This window comes from Cherax quadricarinatus, chromosome 54 (genome assembly GCF_038502225.1).
Source record: "Cherax quadricarinatus isolate ZL_2023a chromosome 54, ASM3850222v1, whole genome shotgun sequence".
Taxonomy (NCBI): domain Eukaryota; kingdom Metazoa; phylum Arthropoda; class Malacostraca; order Decapoda; family Parastacidae; genus Cherax; species Cherax quadricarinatus.
This window is the reverse complement of record NC_091345.1, coordinates 9,172,321-9,187,689: the sequence shown is the minus strand read 5'-3', so window position 1 is coordinate 9,187,689 and position 15,369 is coordinate 9,172,321. Positions and strand designations below refer to the sequence as shown.

General features: G+C 42.8%; 1 long non-coding RNA gene across 3 annotated transcripts in view; it reads left to right on the top strand.

Annotated features, from left to right (window-relative positions):
- Positions 1-15,369, top strand: part of LOC128699099 (uncharacterized) — a 223,367-nt gene that overhangs the window by 123,152 nt on the left and 84,846 nt on the right. The window lies entirely within an intron of this gene.

Below are 15,369 nucleotides of genomic sequence, written 5' to 3'. Positions count from 1 at the left end.
ATTGCGGATGTTCCCACTATGTAACCATCTACGTAACTATCACACAGAATTCGCTAGGAGTATACTTCAGGTTCTTCCACAATGTATACAAAAACAGGTGGTAGCACACTGCGGGTGTCCCCACACTGTAATTGTTATACAGAAATGGGTAGCAGCACAGTGTAGGTATTACCACAATATAACAATCACATAGTGTAAGATAACACACCTCAGGCGTTCCAACAACGCAATTATCATTTAGAATAGAGTAGCAGCACGCTGAGGGTGTTCACGCATTGCAATAACTATTGTATACCATAGGTTAGCAACACTTTGCATGTGTTCTCACGATGTAAATATCATATAGTGAAGAGGAACAGGACACATGTGCAATATCTGGGTATCTATTTGTAGACGTTTCGCCATCCAGAGGCTTTATCAATACAAATTCAAGGATACAGTGGGAAGACTGTAGCACAATACTTTCGACTTCCCAGGTTCATTTTCGTTCAGTATTACTGAGGTACTTGTGGGGAACTTTCAGGTTTAGAATTTAAAGTACCTCTATTGATGGTGTTTCTCAGTGTAAATATTCAGAAACGCGTTGCAGCACACTGCAGTTGTTCCCACATTGTAACAGTCATATAGAATAGGGTACCAGTACAAGGAATGGCATACATATTTGTTAAAAACAAAAATCAGTGGACCATCTAGCATTTGTGTCCCGGCGGAATCCAACAGGAGAAAGGTGAAATGTAATTCCTGCCGTGTGTTCAAACGGTTTATCCCTCAAGAGACCAGGTGCCTCGAGGTCGGTGAAGAGATTTTGGTCGAAGGAACTGGGGTTACCCTACCCTACCCTTCCCTGAATCAAACCTGATTACCTTCCATTCCTTACACGCTGTACGACTGCTAACAGATTTATCGCTTCCCAAAGTACATAATAATATTAAATTGAAATATTATGTGCCATTCCTGACACCACCTTCATATAAATATATATTTGAAGCGTTAAACCCATCATTTATATATATTATATATATATATATATATATATATATATATATATATATATATATATATATATATATAGAGTGAGAGAGAGAGAGAGAGAGAGAGAGAGAATTCTTCCTCCGTAAGCCTTGCGTGTCTTAAGAGGCGACTAAAATGTCGTGAGCAAGGGGCTAGTAACCCCTTCTCCTGTATATATTACTAAATGTAAAAGGAGAAACTTTCGTTTTTCCTTTTTGGCCACCCCGCCTCGGTGGGATACGGCCGGCTTGTTGAAAGAAAGAAAGAGAAATATATATATATATATATATATATATATATATATATATATATATATATATATATATATATATATATATAATGTGTGTGTGTGTGTGTGTGTGTGTATTTGTGTATGTGTGAGTGTGTGTGTGTGTGCGTATGTGTACTCACCTATTTGTGGCTGCAGGAGTCGATTCATAGCCCCTGACCCTGCCTATTCACTGATTGCTACTTGGTCCTCTCTCTCCCTGCTCCATGAGCTTTATCAAACCTCGTCTTAAAACTATGTATGGTTCCTGCCTCCACTACGTCACTTTCTAGGCTATTCCATTTCCTGACAACTCTATGACTGAAGAAATGCTTCCAAACTTCCCTTTCACTCATAGGAGTCTACAACTTCCAATTGTGACCTCTTGTTTTTGTGTCCCATCCCTATAACATCCTGTCTGTCTACCTTGTTAATTCCTCGCAGTATTTTATGTCATTATCATGTCTCCCCTGACCCTCCTGTCCTCCAGTGTCGTCAGGCCGATTTCCCTTAAACTTTCTTCGTAGGACAATCCCCATAGTTCTGGAACTAGTCTTCTTGCAAACCTTTGTACTGACTCTAATTTCTTGACGTGCTTGACCAGGTGTGGATTCCAAACTGGTGCTGCATACTCCAATATGGGCCTGACGTATATGGTGTAAAGAGAATCTTGAACGATTCCTTTCTGAGGTATCGGAACGCTGTTCTTAGGTTTGCCAGACACCCGTATTCTGCAGCAGTTATCTGGTTAATGTGTGCTTCCGGAGACGTATTCGGTATTATACTCACCCCAAGATCTTTTTCCTCGAATGAGGTTTGCAGTCTTTGGCCACCTAGACTATATTCTCTCTGCGGTCTTATTTACCCTTCCCCGATCTTCATGACTTTGCATTTGGTGGGGTTAAATTCAAGGAGCCAGTTACTGGACCAGGCTTGTAGCCTGTCCTGTGTGTGTGTGTGTGTGTGTGTGTGTGTGTGTGTGTGTGTGTGTGTGTGTGTGTGTGTGTGTGTGTGTGTGTGTGTGTGTGTGTGTGTAAGCGCAATATTAATTTCGAGAAAGCTTTATGTAAAAAAAATATTATGGTACCTTACTCTATTAATGTGTGAATATTCTCACTGAAAATCCGGGTGCAAAGGAAATTCGATATGACATATGCGAGTGAATTGAGAGTTCAATCCTGTTGCAGCTGCGACCATACACATCAAACGGGCGGCGATGAGATCCAATGCATATTCTCGGTGAGCGGGTCAAAAGAGAGCAGTAGTAATAACGGTGGTGACTGATAAAGCGGCAGTGGAATAAGCAACAGCGACACCAGCAGCAGCAGCAGCAGCACCACCACCACCACCAGCAACAGCAGCACCACTACCACCAGCAGCAACAGCAGCAGCACGTCAGTAGCGGCAACAGCAGTGGTGGTGGCAGCAGCAGTAGTAACAGCAGCAGCAGCAGCAGCAGCAGCAGCAGCAGCAGCAGCAGGGGCAGCAGCCCCGGCACGAGAAGAACGAGAAACAGAAGCAGCAGCAAAGGCACAAGGATTACCCACACCAGCCGGCACTAAACAGCAAATCTACGATAGTAACAGCAGTAACAGCAGCAGTGGCGGAGGCAGCAGCAGCAGCAGCATTAGTATCAACTTCCAAAACATCATTGCAACGCTCAGGAATTTCGGGAAACATACTGCTGGGAAAATCACAATTGCAAACACGGGAGCTAACGACCGCTAACAACCCTCCGTCCTAAACACCGCTTCCCCCCACTCGTTGAACTATTACGCTATATTACTACATAGTCTTAAAAATACTATTGTTCTAACGCTCATGGGAAAGCGCTAAACCCGTAGGGATACGGGATGGGGTTCAGACAGCGCGTGAGGGGAAAGGTGGGTTAATGGGTGATGTCTAAGTCATGTGACGACCTACCCAGCCTGGCTTTTTAGACCGATACTTGTTTTTAACTTGGCTGGCTTGCCAGTCCTCCGTGGCAGACATTAATGATGACATGTGACGTGGTGGCAGGACTGCCACTCTGTATGACGTGGTGGTAGGACTGCTTCCATATGAAACGTGATGGTACGATTGTCACCACATATAATTTGATGGCTGGATTACCACCACATACTTCGTGATGGTAAGACTGACACCATGTATGAAGTGATGATAACACTGCCATCACATATGGCGAGATCGTAGGATTGCCACCACATGTAACAAACTAAGTTCCATCACAAACTAGTGTCTCGAGAGTAAGAGTCCAGTGCAAAATATATATCCGGGTTCTCTGTACAGGCACAAAATAGCTGCGTCATTTATATGTAATAGACAGGCTTTTACTAAACGGAATATAACGTATTCTGTCAGATACATTATAGCGGATTCCGCTAGACGTAGTATAGAGGCTTCCGCTAGACGCAGTATAGGAACTTCCTCTAGGCGAAATATAACAGTTTCTGGTAGAAGCAACAAGGCATCCTGCGTCAGCCACAATATGAAGGCTTGCTCCTAACGCCAAGGAGGTTTCCGCTGAACTACGATGGAACAAACCCTCTGAACACCTGCTTAAGTCACAGGCCAGTGTTATCTGGGTTGAGTTCCAGTCCTGGGCCGCCTCAGCATAGCTTTGCAATTATTCGTCCGGGTTTTATTTTGAATTTTCGTGTCACTTGGGATAGTTGGGTTCTGGCCTCTGGCCTTAAAGAACCTTGAGTAGTCGATAGGCTTTAAGCCCAGTTAACTATCCTGAAGCAATGTTGTGACGCAACATTATTATTATTATTATTATTATTATTATTATTAATTATTTATTATTATTTTTATTAATAGTCTTTATTATTACTATTTTTATTATTATTATTATTGTTGTTGTTGTTGCCGTTGTTGTTGTTGTTGTTAGTGTTAGTGTTGTTAGAAGTAGTAGCAGTAGTCGTAGTAATAGTAGTAGTCTCACAGGTAGTCCATCATAACACAATACATAACAAGCGTGTCCTATCTAGTTAAGTAGATCCGTTATATCTCTCACTTCCAGACATTACAATCCTCTGTATATTTTTTCTTAACTCGCGGGATAACTTAAAAATAATTCACGTTAAAATAACCCAAGCTAAAATTATTTTTATTAAACTTTGTTAGCGGCATTGATGGTTCAGAAACTGACGCATGTACAGGCCTTAGAAAACAAGAGGTATTTTTTAAGGACCGGGTCGCGCCACGAATTAGCATCCAGCCGTATTTAACAAACTCGAATTGAAATTGTTGAGAAGTTGGTGCAAAGGAAGTTGCAGCATGTCCCAGAGACGCGCCCCAGAACTCTCTCAATATATATTGCTTCATTGTCAAGGACGCGAGCCATGAAGAGCGCCAGGGAAAAAAAAAATTGAGGCAAGACACAGAATTAGAGAGGGGAAGAGGATAAAAGAAGGGAAAAGGACAGGGGAGGGAAAGAGAGTAAGGATGGGGAAAGGGAGAGATGGAGAGCCAAAGTATAAAGTAGTTGATGCATTATTTAATATTTAATTTCAAGTGAGATACAGTACAGTGGAGTAGCTCAAAAGGTCGAGTATTGTGCAATTTGTGATAAAACCATGTAACGTTATGCATTCTAAAACACATCATATTCAATACAATACATTCTAAAATACATTACATTCAATACATTCTAAAATACATTACATTCAATACATTCTAAAATACATCACATTCAATACATTCTAAAATACATCACATTCAATACAATACATTCTAAAATACATCACATTCAATACAATACATTCTAAAATACATCACATTCAATACAATACATTCTAAAATACATCATTTGGGCTTAGTTTACACTGAAATATTTATAAAAATAAATAAAACTACGTAACTTTATCTTCTCTGTCGTTTCTCTTGTAAATTCGGTGGAGATACATTGAGCTGATGTGTCAATATTATCAGTTTAATACAAACTTGAGGAACAGTAAATAATTTTAATCTATATTAGCGAAAAAAAACACTGCAGGAACAGCAAAATCGTGAGTAATTTTCTTTTATCACGATACAACTATCTATTACTTTGCAATAAAGTTATTTTGTATTTCTTTTACATTAAATAGCATTACAAATCTTCGTTTTTAAGTTTCTGTATCACAGAAGCCTGGAGATAAATTATCAGTATTTTCTATTTTATGAATATTTCGATCAATCTAAAGGAATTAATATATTATAAATATCAGATATTCGCATAAATATATGTTACTTGGGTTAAAAAATTTCAAGAATGATACCAGTAGTTAACAAAAGTATTTTTGTTATTAAAACTTTTATTTTAAGATTTTGTGGAGGTAATTGACAAGAAAACAGGCATAAGAGAAGGTTTCACGGTGTAAAGTTTTTGCTGCAGATTTTGTAACATTTCAGGAGCAGTGTTGACTCAGTGTAGCAAGAGTCTCAGAAGCGCTACACTATTACCAACGATACGCTTTAAACTGACTAGAGTTTGTGTGACATTTATCAAGATATGACAAGAGCCTGCAGGCTACAGGTCACTTGCTGAAAAATCTCAAGCTCAACATATTAACTGAAATTGCCAAAAACTTTTCAGTTAAATAGTGCAAATGAATGTGAAGGTTTTGTAAGCGCCTAAGTTAGTAATAAGAGAAAACAATGCGAATGTTTTCTTCAGTTTTAAATAATGAGGCACTTAAGTAGAATAATGCCACTATCAAACAGGACAGATGTGCTCTTAGTGGAAGAATAAAGGTCTGGAAGTTGCTAGACTAAGTCAAGAATTTTAGGGGGTCGACCAGTTCTCCATAAAAAAATCTTGAAATGGATCACCATGATCAAACATTAGTGAACTAAAGACTTTTTTTATTTTACCAAAGACATTTCTAACCCGCCTGACACAATAACACCAGGGAGTGTACAAAATTCTTCAGTTGGGTGGGTCCCGCCCCGGGTGGGTCCCGCCCCGGGTGGGTCCCGCCCCGCCCCCCGCCCACGAAAACTACTGGTTTATCGCTCATCTTCTTTCACTGGCTCTACTTTTAGACTACCTTGTAAGAAACTAGAGAATATCTCTACAAACCGAGTGTTAAATCTTTGGTCCACTTTATGCTACTTTCACTAGTGGGCCCCCACCCACATATGACCATGTCTACTACTGCTGCATGTCTCCACTTCTTCCACGAGCTACACGGTAAGGGACTTCACCATAAAAATTCCTTGAGGGCAAGATATCTCTCAGGGATACCCAGGATTGTTCTTGTGTCTTATTCATCTAAAGACATTTGGCGAAGTTGTTAAAGGGCCGGTGCACTAGTGTCCAGTGTGGCGAAAAAATCTCGCAAAAAAATAGCTTCCTAAATAGTGCAGAACATGCTGAAGTGACACGCATGTCAGTCTGACATTTTTATGTCTTATGCATCTAGTTAATATAAAGGCCTCTCTTTTAGCACGTGTTTCTTATTACATGTATTATTTAATATTATATTGCAGTGGTTATTTCTGTTAATCACTAAAACGAAAATGTCAGGCATTATAGTATTATCCATTTTATATTTAGCTCATCTAGTAGGCTGGACGGACTCGTACACCTCAGTTTCTATGATGGATAAAATGTGGCAATAATTAGCTGTATGAGTTACGTATTCCAGAAACATGCAGTTTGTTTAAGTGTATGTGTGTGTGTGTGTGTGTGTGTGTGTGTGTGTGTGTATGTGTGTATGTGTGTGTGTGTGTGTGTGTGTGTGTGTGTGTGTGTGTGTGTGTGTGTGTGTGTGTGTGTGTAGGCGGAGAGACAACAGGTGGTCTGTTGCAAATTTTTTTTGGAATTTTTAAAATTGCGTCCTTTATAGCAAGGTATTGTTAAATTTATTAAATCCTCGGAGGTTTTCCATGTATCAATCTTTGTAACTCAAAATTTTTGCAAATTTGTCTTTTCATTATTTTCAATTATTTTTAAATGAAATTAACACAAATAGTAAAATAATATCATGTCACCTCAGCATATAAGACTCCACTCTCACGCTTCTGCTTCACATTGTTCCACACTATGGAGCTGAACTCTTCTCCAGGCTGAGGGACTGACCACCTCTGAAACTACTTCTCCAAGGCTGATGGACTGATTACATCATTTTCACCTTGCCGTTACTGCCGCCTCCAATTGATTCTCCTCCGTATTTAACCGAAGAAGCCTACTGTTGCATATGTATCTTACTCATCAACTTACCGGTATTATTTATTTTCAGCACTCCTAGTAGAGAAATCAAAGGCACTTGATTTAAGCTATCAATCGTGATAACTTATCATTACTTGTTAGGTCAGTAATCAAGACTAAGAGGAAAGATAAACAACTATCATAAACAAAGGATGTTGAAGTTCATTCTCGTTGGAACTAAGCCTGTCAATCGAGATGGGAATATTAGTGAGTTTTTTCGGTACGAAAATCATAGTCCACTTCACTGTCTGACCAGAAAAAAAAAATTCAGATGGGAGCCATGAGCGAGCTTTAAATATGCTTAGAAAATTTAGTTGAACCTCACTTTGAACCTCCTGATTCTAGATTCAGACGAGGTTAACAAGTGCAACAGTAAAGATATTTGACGATTAGGTCTTCAAAGGTTTTTTTTCTAATGCCATATATCTACCCGCAGATTCGAAATGTATCTCTCTAGATCTTGCTTGGGGACAAATGTTTACCTGATTTTTTGAAGGATACAGTTAGAAGAAAACGAGGCAAGCGAGCACAAAAGGGAAATTACCAATAGACCCCTGGCTACCTTCAAGAGGGAACTGGACAGATACCTAAAGTCAGTGCCGGATCAGCCGGGCTGTGGTTCATACGTTCGACCAGCAGTAACAGCCTGGTTGATCAGGTCCGGATCCTCTTGGAGGCCTGGTCAAGGACTGGGCTGCCGGGGCGTTGACTCCCGGAACACCCTTCAGGTAGTCACCACCAGTACTAAGAAACTGGAGGAAAGGTTCGACAAGATGTCATGTTGTTTATAATTACACGTTTCGATTATATTTGAGATACATCTATTAGATCAGAGGATCATGAATTGTATTTCGTGACCCCGAGACACGTGAATGACCTAAAATTATAGGCCACGCCCTCTTTAACTCATCCTATTTTACTCATCCTATTTGGCTAATCCCGTTTTACTCAGCCAGGATGAGGCCGGGACTCTAAGCAGAGGCCGTCGTGATTGGATGTACTGATTTATTTGCAAAAGTGTATGTCTTGCGTCTCTGATGGGGGGAAAAAAAAGAATAGACGAAGACCAACATCTTTACTGATCAGACAGAACTGCGATTAGCAGCCGGAGAATCAAGCCTGCACCACGGCGAGTGATTTTTTTTAGTTTCTCTTCATTATTGAACTTTTTGGGACGTAGTTTTTTATGCATTTCTACAATGAATAATAAATGCAAATTATAAACGTGTGTGTGTGTTTTTAATACTAATTAATAATATACAATTAAATTACACAATTGGGCTAAGGTATAATTTTAAACACACATTTTTATATTTATATATTTTGTGTGTTATTAGTAATAAGAATTATCGGAGAGAGACGGGGAGAGGGTGGGGAGAGGAGAATGAGGAACGATAGAGTGGGAGAAATGAGTGGGGGAGAAGAGGGAGAAATTGGGAACAGGGAGGAAACGGAGCTCGGCGAGGGATAGAAGGCGAAAAAGAGAGATAGATAGAACCCTATAACAAACAAGGGTTTGAAATGAGCTGATGTAGGTAACAGAGAGAGGAGGAGGAAGCCGAAGCGGAAGAAGGGAGGGAGAAAGAATGAGAGAGAAGGGAGAGAGAGAGAGAGAGAGAGGGTGGGTAGGGGAAGAAGGGAGAAAGGAAGAGGGAGAGAAGAGAGACAACGCTTGAAGTGTGAGCTGAGCCGTCCAGTGTTAACTTTTAATATCAATGCATCTTGATCTGCAAATAAATTTTCCAGAACCCAGAAGCCCTGTCACTCAGCTGTCTTGTGTGACGAATGTCAGCGTAACGGAGAAAAATAATTTACCTTTGGTGACGCAGCGTGACGCAGTAGGACGCAGTACGATTGTATTCACTAATGGTGGCGTAATGTGTGTGTGTGTGTGTGTGTGTACTCACCTAATTGTGGTTGCAGGGGATCGAGTTATAGCTACTAGCCCCGCCTCTTCACTGGGTCCAATCTCTCCCTGCTCCATGAACTTTATCATACCTCTTCTTAAAGCTATGTATGGATCCTGTGTGAGGGGCAGCTGAAAAAACATTCAGCATGCTGTAGTGTAAATTAAATGATCAGTTCAAATCGATGCATTGCACTTAACTCTGTCACACCCTCAGAAAAATCTGCGCATGATAGATCGTCTAACCAACACTAACACTGCCGATACTAACTACTAACCCATGTGATTTTACCTAACTCTCCCCACCTTACCTTACCATGATCCAACATTACTCCTGCGTAGCGTCATCGCCCACGGGGAAGGTGTCGGGTGCACAATAAGATAGCTACTACCGTTCGCAGGATGAATATAAGGTATACAATAAACTGGCAGCTACAGTCCACACGATGAACGTGGTGTGCACAATAAACAAGCTGCTTCGAGTAGTAAAATATAAACTGATCTCTTATCCCAATATTAGATCGTGCAGTGTGGATTTTCCTGGATACAGTGTCCTTCCATATCCATCTTAACAGCGAAAGGGAGACAGATACTGATATCTAACATACAGTCACCAGAACATTATGTGAAAGTCCTGCATACAGGATTCATATTCATACACAAGATATCTTATACTTATGCCTTTTGCGGCAAATCAGATTAACCTAGGTTGGGTCGGGCACCTAACCTGATCCACTACCATACCTGACTTCCCCAACTCACCAACAAAGCCATCCTGCCCACCACCACCAACCACCAACAGTAAAAAGTCACCTCACATCGCCAACAGTCACCTCACACCACATCCTTCCCCCATCCCAAGACCACAACAACAACCCCACCACCGCCACCACAACCCCCACTACCACAGACCAACCCATGTTCACATGGGTCCCAAAATGAAACATGGGTTGCTATTTGCTCGCTCGTAATTTTTCCCGAAAGTTGTTACACTTCTCATTTAGACCGGCCATGCAGTAATTACTCACCTGCGCTGCTACCCTCATTACCTGCGTTTTGTGCCTGCCCGAGGCTGCTCTTGCTACCTCCACTACTACATAAGAACAAACTAATTATCCTCGATACCACAAAAGTTTTTTTTGGTAATGAAATACCTGTAAATAGAAAGGCTAGAATTATTTATAATTACAACACAATGTACTGATAAACCACTACATTTAGCAGAAACTTGTTAATAGAATTTGCGAAGTTGGGTGAGAGCCGTCGTTGACTCTTTTGGATAGAGACGGTTCACTCATACAGTGGGCTTTATCAAGTCACAGTCTGTTTGTGACCTCATAAAACCCGCTGTGTGGAAGAAACATTGCCAGTAAAGGATCGCCTTATATTTAATTCGTGTCTTTTTTTTTTTTCATCGGCTCGGTATTTTATACCATTTCTCCCCATTACTTCTTTAATTGTTTGGAATACATGGCATAATTAACAGCTGTGGTATTAATGTGAGGTGAGCAGCTGATGCTCAGCTGGATCACACAACTAATTGCAGAGGCAGCAAATTTGTATATGAAGCACCACGAGTCAGCACCACTCTCCTGGACCTGCCCTTTCTTTCATTCTGGTGACCTTACTGTTATGTACATGGTGAATGTTCAAGGTTCCTCACCTGTCATAACCACACAGACTACCAGAGAAAACGCGAAAAATCGTAATAACACGATTGTAAACAGATCAAATCAGAAGACAGCTATTATACCAAAAGGCGGTTAGGCATTAGTCGTTTCACTCTCCTTGAATCCTTCTCAAGGGCATCACTTCTCCAGAGACCATTCATTTTTTCGCCCATCACATTTCATTACAGAAAAAAAATTATAACCATTATTCGACATTGTCCTACATCACATTATTATTATTATTATTATTATTGTTATTATTATTATTATTATTATTATTACTATATTATTATTATTATTATTGCTGTTGTTGATAGTGGCGTTATTATATAAACAGCTAAATCCGTGCTGGTAATTCCATGAAAGGTATAGAGGAGGTTCGACCGTCCGACCGCTAATCGCGAAATAACTATTCGCCTACTTGATAAATCAAGCTAACAAAATAAGAGTTGTGACTCAGGGTTTGCTCCACCATCTTCAGCCATTACATAGGTACACACTTTCATAGTTACTTAATAAAGTAACTATTGCCCTAATGAGCGAGGCAAAATAATAGATTTTTAGCTTATAAAAATGCGTGTAGGTATTCTCACCCTTAAACTAACAGAACCCATAAAAGAAGAAGAAACTCATTTAGCAGGAAAAAATATCTTGTTCTGCTAGGTGCTTCTTTACCTCACTCTTGTGGGCCAGAACTCCTAAATGTTAGATATGCTTAGGGTGACTTGATCATGTAGAACTTTCAAGCACTACTACTAAAAAGTACAGCAAAAAAAAGTATGGCTATGATTAAAAGTATAGAACTTTAAAGTGTTATTTAAACCTATAAATACCCAAAGTGTTACTTAAACCTATGATTACCCTAAGTTTTACTTAAACATGTAGAGCCCCTAAGGGTTACTTTACCTTAGAAAACTCTCAGTGTTGGTTCCAAAAGTGACTAGGATCGTGCATCGCCTTCAGGCAGTAAATGTACCCAATACACTGCCTAGAATCTCCTACAAGAGCTTCCAGCACTGAATATGCAGTATGCATCGCCCAGAAACTCCCCAATAAATTCAGCGTTACAGATGCAAAAACTGAATGGAGTGGGGCGAGAGTGAGGAAGGGGGAAGGGGTCTCTGGATTCTGCAATGGGTCGGACAGTGCGCAAAATATCTTATCTTAGCCGTCATGCGTATTGTGAGAACGAGGTCTGGAAAGTCGACAAGAGGGTGACGGCAGGGCGTATTTCTGGACTTTGCAGGGCATTTTCGCCTTTATGCAGCGCAGAATAAAAGATATATTTAGTTACCTGCAAGGCGTATGAAGTCAGTGTAGCTCTTACGCAAATACAAAAGCGCTCGTTTAACACACGGAGGTGCTGTTGGGCAGTAACGAAAGGGTTCCAGTATTATCTCTTTGTCCTGGCGTCACCAACGTGCAGAGTCTGGCAGGAAGACAATGCTCGCGCCTCGTGTGTGTGTTTGTACGTGTGCATGTCGTGACTCCCCTCTTTATTCACTCGTGACAGACACGCTTGTATTTTCAGGCAGGCTTGTCCTTTCCGCCTGATATGTACCTTTCAGGCAGACTGGCCCTTCCAGCGTCTCTTTCGGGCCTTCCAGGAAGGCCTGTGCTATTCTGGAAGGCTTCACATTCACGGCAAAATTTTATTTTCCAGAGAAAACTTGGATCTTCCTGGGGGAGCCTTGCGATTTCCTGAGGGAGACTTTCGCCTTCCTGGGGGAGACTTACCTCTTCCTGAGGGAGGCTTTCGCCTTCCTGGGGGAGACTTACGCCTTCCTGGGGCAGACTTGCGACTTCATGGGAAAGACTTACCCTTTCCTGGGGGAAACTTGTGCCTTCCTGGAGGAGACTTTTGCCCTCCTGGGGAAACTAGTGCCTTCGTGTGGGAGACCTGTGCCTTCCTGGGGTAGACTTACCTCTTCCTGAGGGAAATTTGTGCCTTCCTGGAGGAGACTTGTGCCTTCCTGAGGAAGACTTGTGTCTTCCTGAGGGGGATACTTGTGCCTTCCTGGGGGAGACTTACCCCTTCCTGGGGAAGACTTATCCTTTCCTGGAAAAGACTTGGGTCTTCCTGGGGAAGACCTGTGTCTTCCTGGGGAAGACCTGTGTCTTCCTGGAGGATTCTTGCCCCTGCCTGGAAGAGACTTGGGGATTTCTTCAGGATACATATACTTTTCAGTGGCGGGCTTGCGCCTTCCAGGAGTCTTGTGCCTTACAGTGAAGATATATCTCTTCCAGATGCGTCCTGTGCCTTGCAGGAGTCCTGTGCCCTAAGAGTTTTGTGCCTTCCAGAAGTCCTGGGATTTCCATGAGTCCTGTGCCTTCCAGGAGTCTTATGCCTTCCGGAGAAAGCTTGCGATTTCCAAGGATGGCTTGCTTCATCAAGGAAGGGTGTTTCTTCTAGGGACTTAATCTTATCGGGAAGATTTAAGTTTTCCAGCAGAATCTTAAACCTTCCAGGGAAGGGTTGTTTTTAGAGTGGGAAAAAACTTGAGTCTGTTACAAGAAACTTGAATCTTCCAGAAGAAACCTTACACCTTCTCTCATGGAAATCTTACATCTTGTACACAGGCTTAATCCTTGGAGGCAGATCGCATCTTTGAGGCAGAATGGCACATTCCAGGCAGGCCTATGACTTCCAGCCAGGTTGGCTTCCCTTGGAAACAAATGCAGAATAAAAATTACATGAAAAATGAAAATCTATATAGTAACGTGGTTGGAACAATTCACAAATAACTCAGAGATAAAACTTTAGACGATGTTTTGACCCGTTATCAAGCCACAACTGCAAGAGGAAAAGCAAAGAAGACCAGACGAAGGATCGAAAACGGGGAGGGAGAAGATGATGGTGGTGGGGATGGTAGTAATATAAATACTAAAGTAGTAAAAGTAGCAGTAGTAGTAATATGGTAATAATAATAGTAGCCGTAGTAATAATAGTATTAGTAGTAAAAGTAGTAATAGAAGGAGTAGCATTAATGGAATGTAACTCCCCCAGTACGTAGCTCCCCCTATACGTAACTCCCCAGTATGCAACTCCCCCAGTACGTAACTCCCTCAGCATGTAACTCCCCTAGTACGTAAATCCCCTAGTACGTAACTCCCCAGTACGTAGCTCCCCCAGTACGTAATTCCCCCCAGTACGTAATTCCCCAGTACGTAATTCCCCCAGTAAGTAATTTCACTAGTACGTAATCCCCCCAGTACGTAACTCCTCTAACATATAGCTGTCCCAGCACCTAGGACCCCAGCACCTAGGACCCCAGCACCTAAGACCCCAGCACCTAAAACCCCAGCACCTAAGACCCCAGCACCTAGGACCCCAGCATCTAGGACCCCAGCACCTAGGACCCCAGCACCTAGGACCCCAGAACCTAGGACCCCAGAACTTAGGACCCCAGCACCTTGAACCCCAGCACCTAGAACCCACCACCTAGACCCCAGCACCTTGGATCTCAGCACCCTGGACCCCAGCACCTTGGACCCCAGCACCTTGGACCCCAGCACCTTGTACCCCAGCACCTTGGACTCCAGCACCTTGGACTCCAGCACCTTGGACTCCAGCACCTTGGACCCCAGCACCTTGGACCCCAGCACCTTGGACCCCAGCACCTTGGACCCCAGCACCTTGGACTCCAGCACCTTGGACTCCAGCACCTTGGACCCCAGCACCTTGGACGCCAGCACCTTGGACCCCAGCACCTAGAACCCACCACCTAGACCCCAGCACCTTGGATCTCAGCACCCTGGACCCCAGCACCTTGGACCCCAGCACCTTGGACCCCAGCACCTTGGACCCCAGCACCTTGGACCCCAGCACCTTGGACCGCAGCACCTTGGACCCCAGCACCTTGGACCCCAGCACCTTGGACCCCAGCACCTTGAACCCCAGCACCTTGGACCCCAGCACCTTGAACCCCAGCACCTTGGACCCCAGCACCTTGAACCCCAGCACCTTGGACCCCAGCACCTTGAACCCCAGCACCTTGGACCCCAGCACCTTGAACCCCAGCACCTTGGACCCCAGCACCTTGAACCCCAGCACCTTGGACCCCAGCACCTTGGACCCCAGCACCTTGGACCCCAGCACCTTGGACCCCAGCACCTTGAACCCCAGCACCTTGGACCCCAGCACCTTGGACCCCAGCACCTTGGACCCCAGCACCTTGGACCCCAGCACCTTGGACCCCAGCACCTTGGACCCCAGCACCTTGAACCCCAGCACCTTGGACCCCAGCACGCAGCTCCCCCAGTCATCGTTGCTCATCAAAAGTGTTAAAAGTTTCAACGTTATAACAAGATAAAC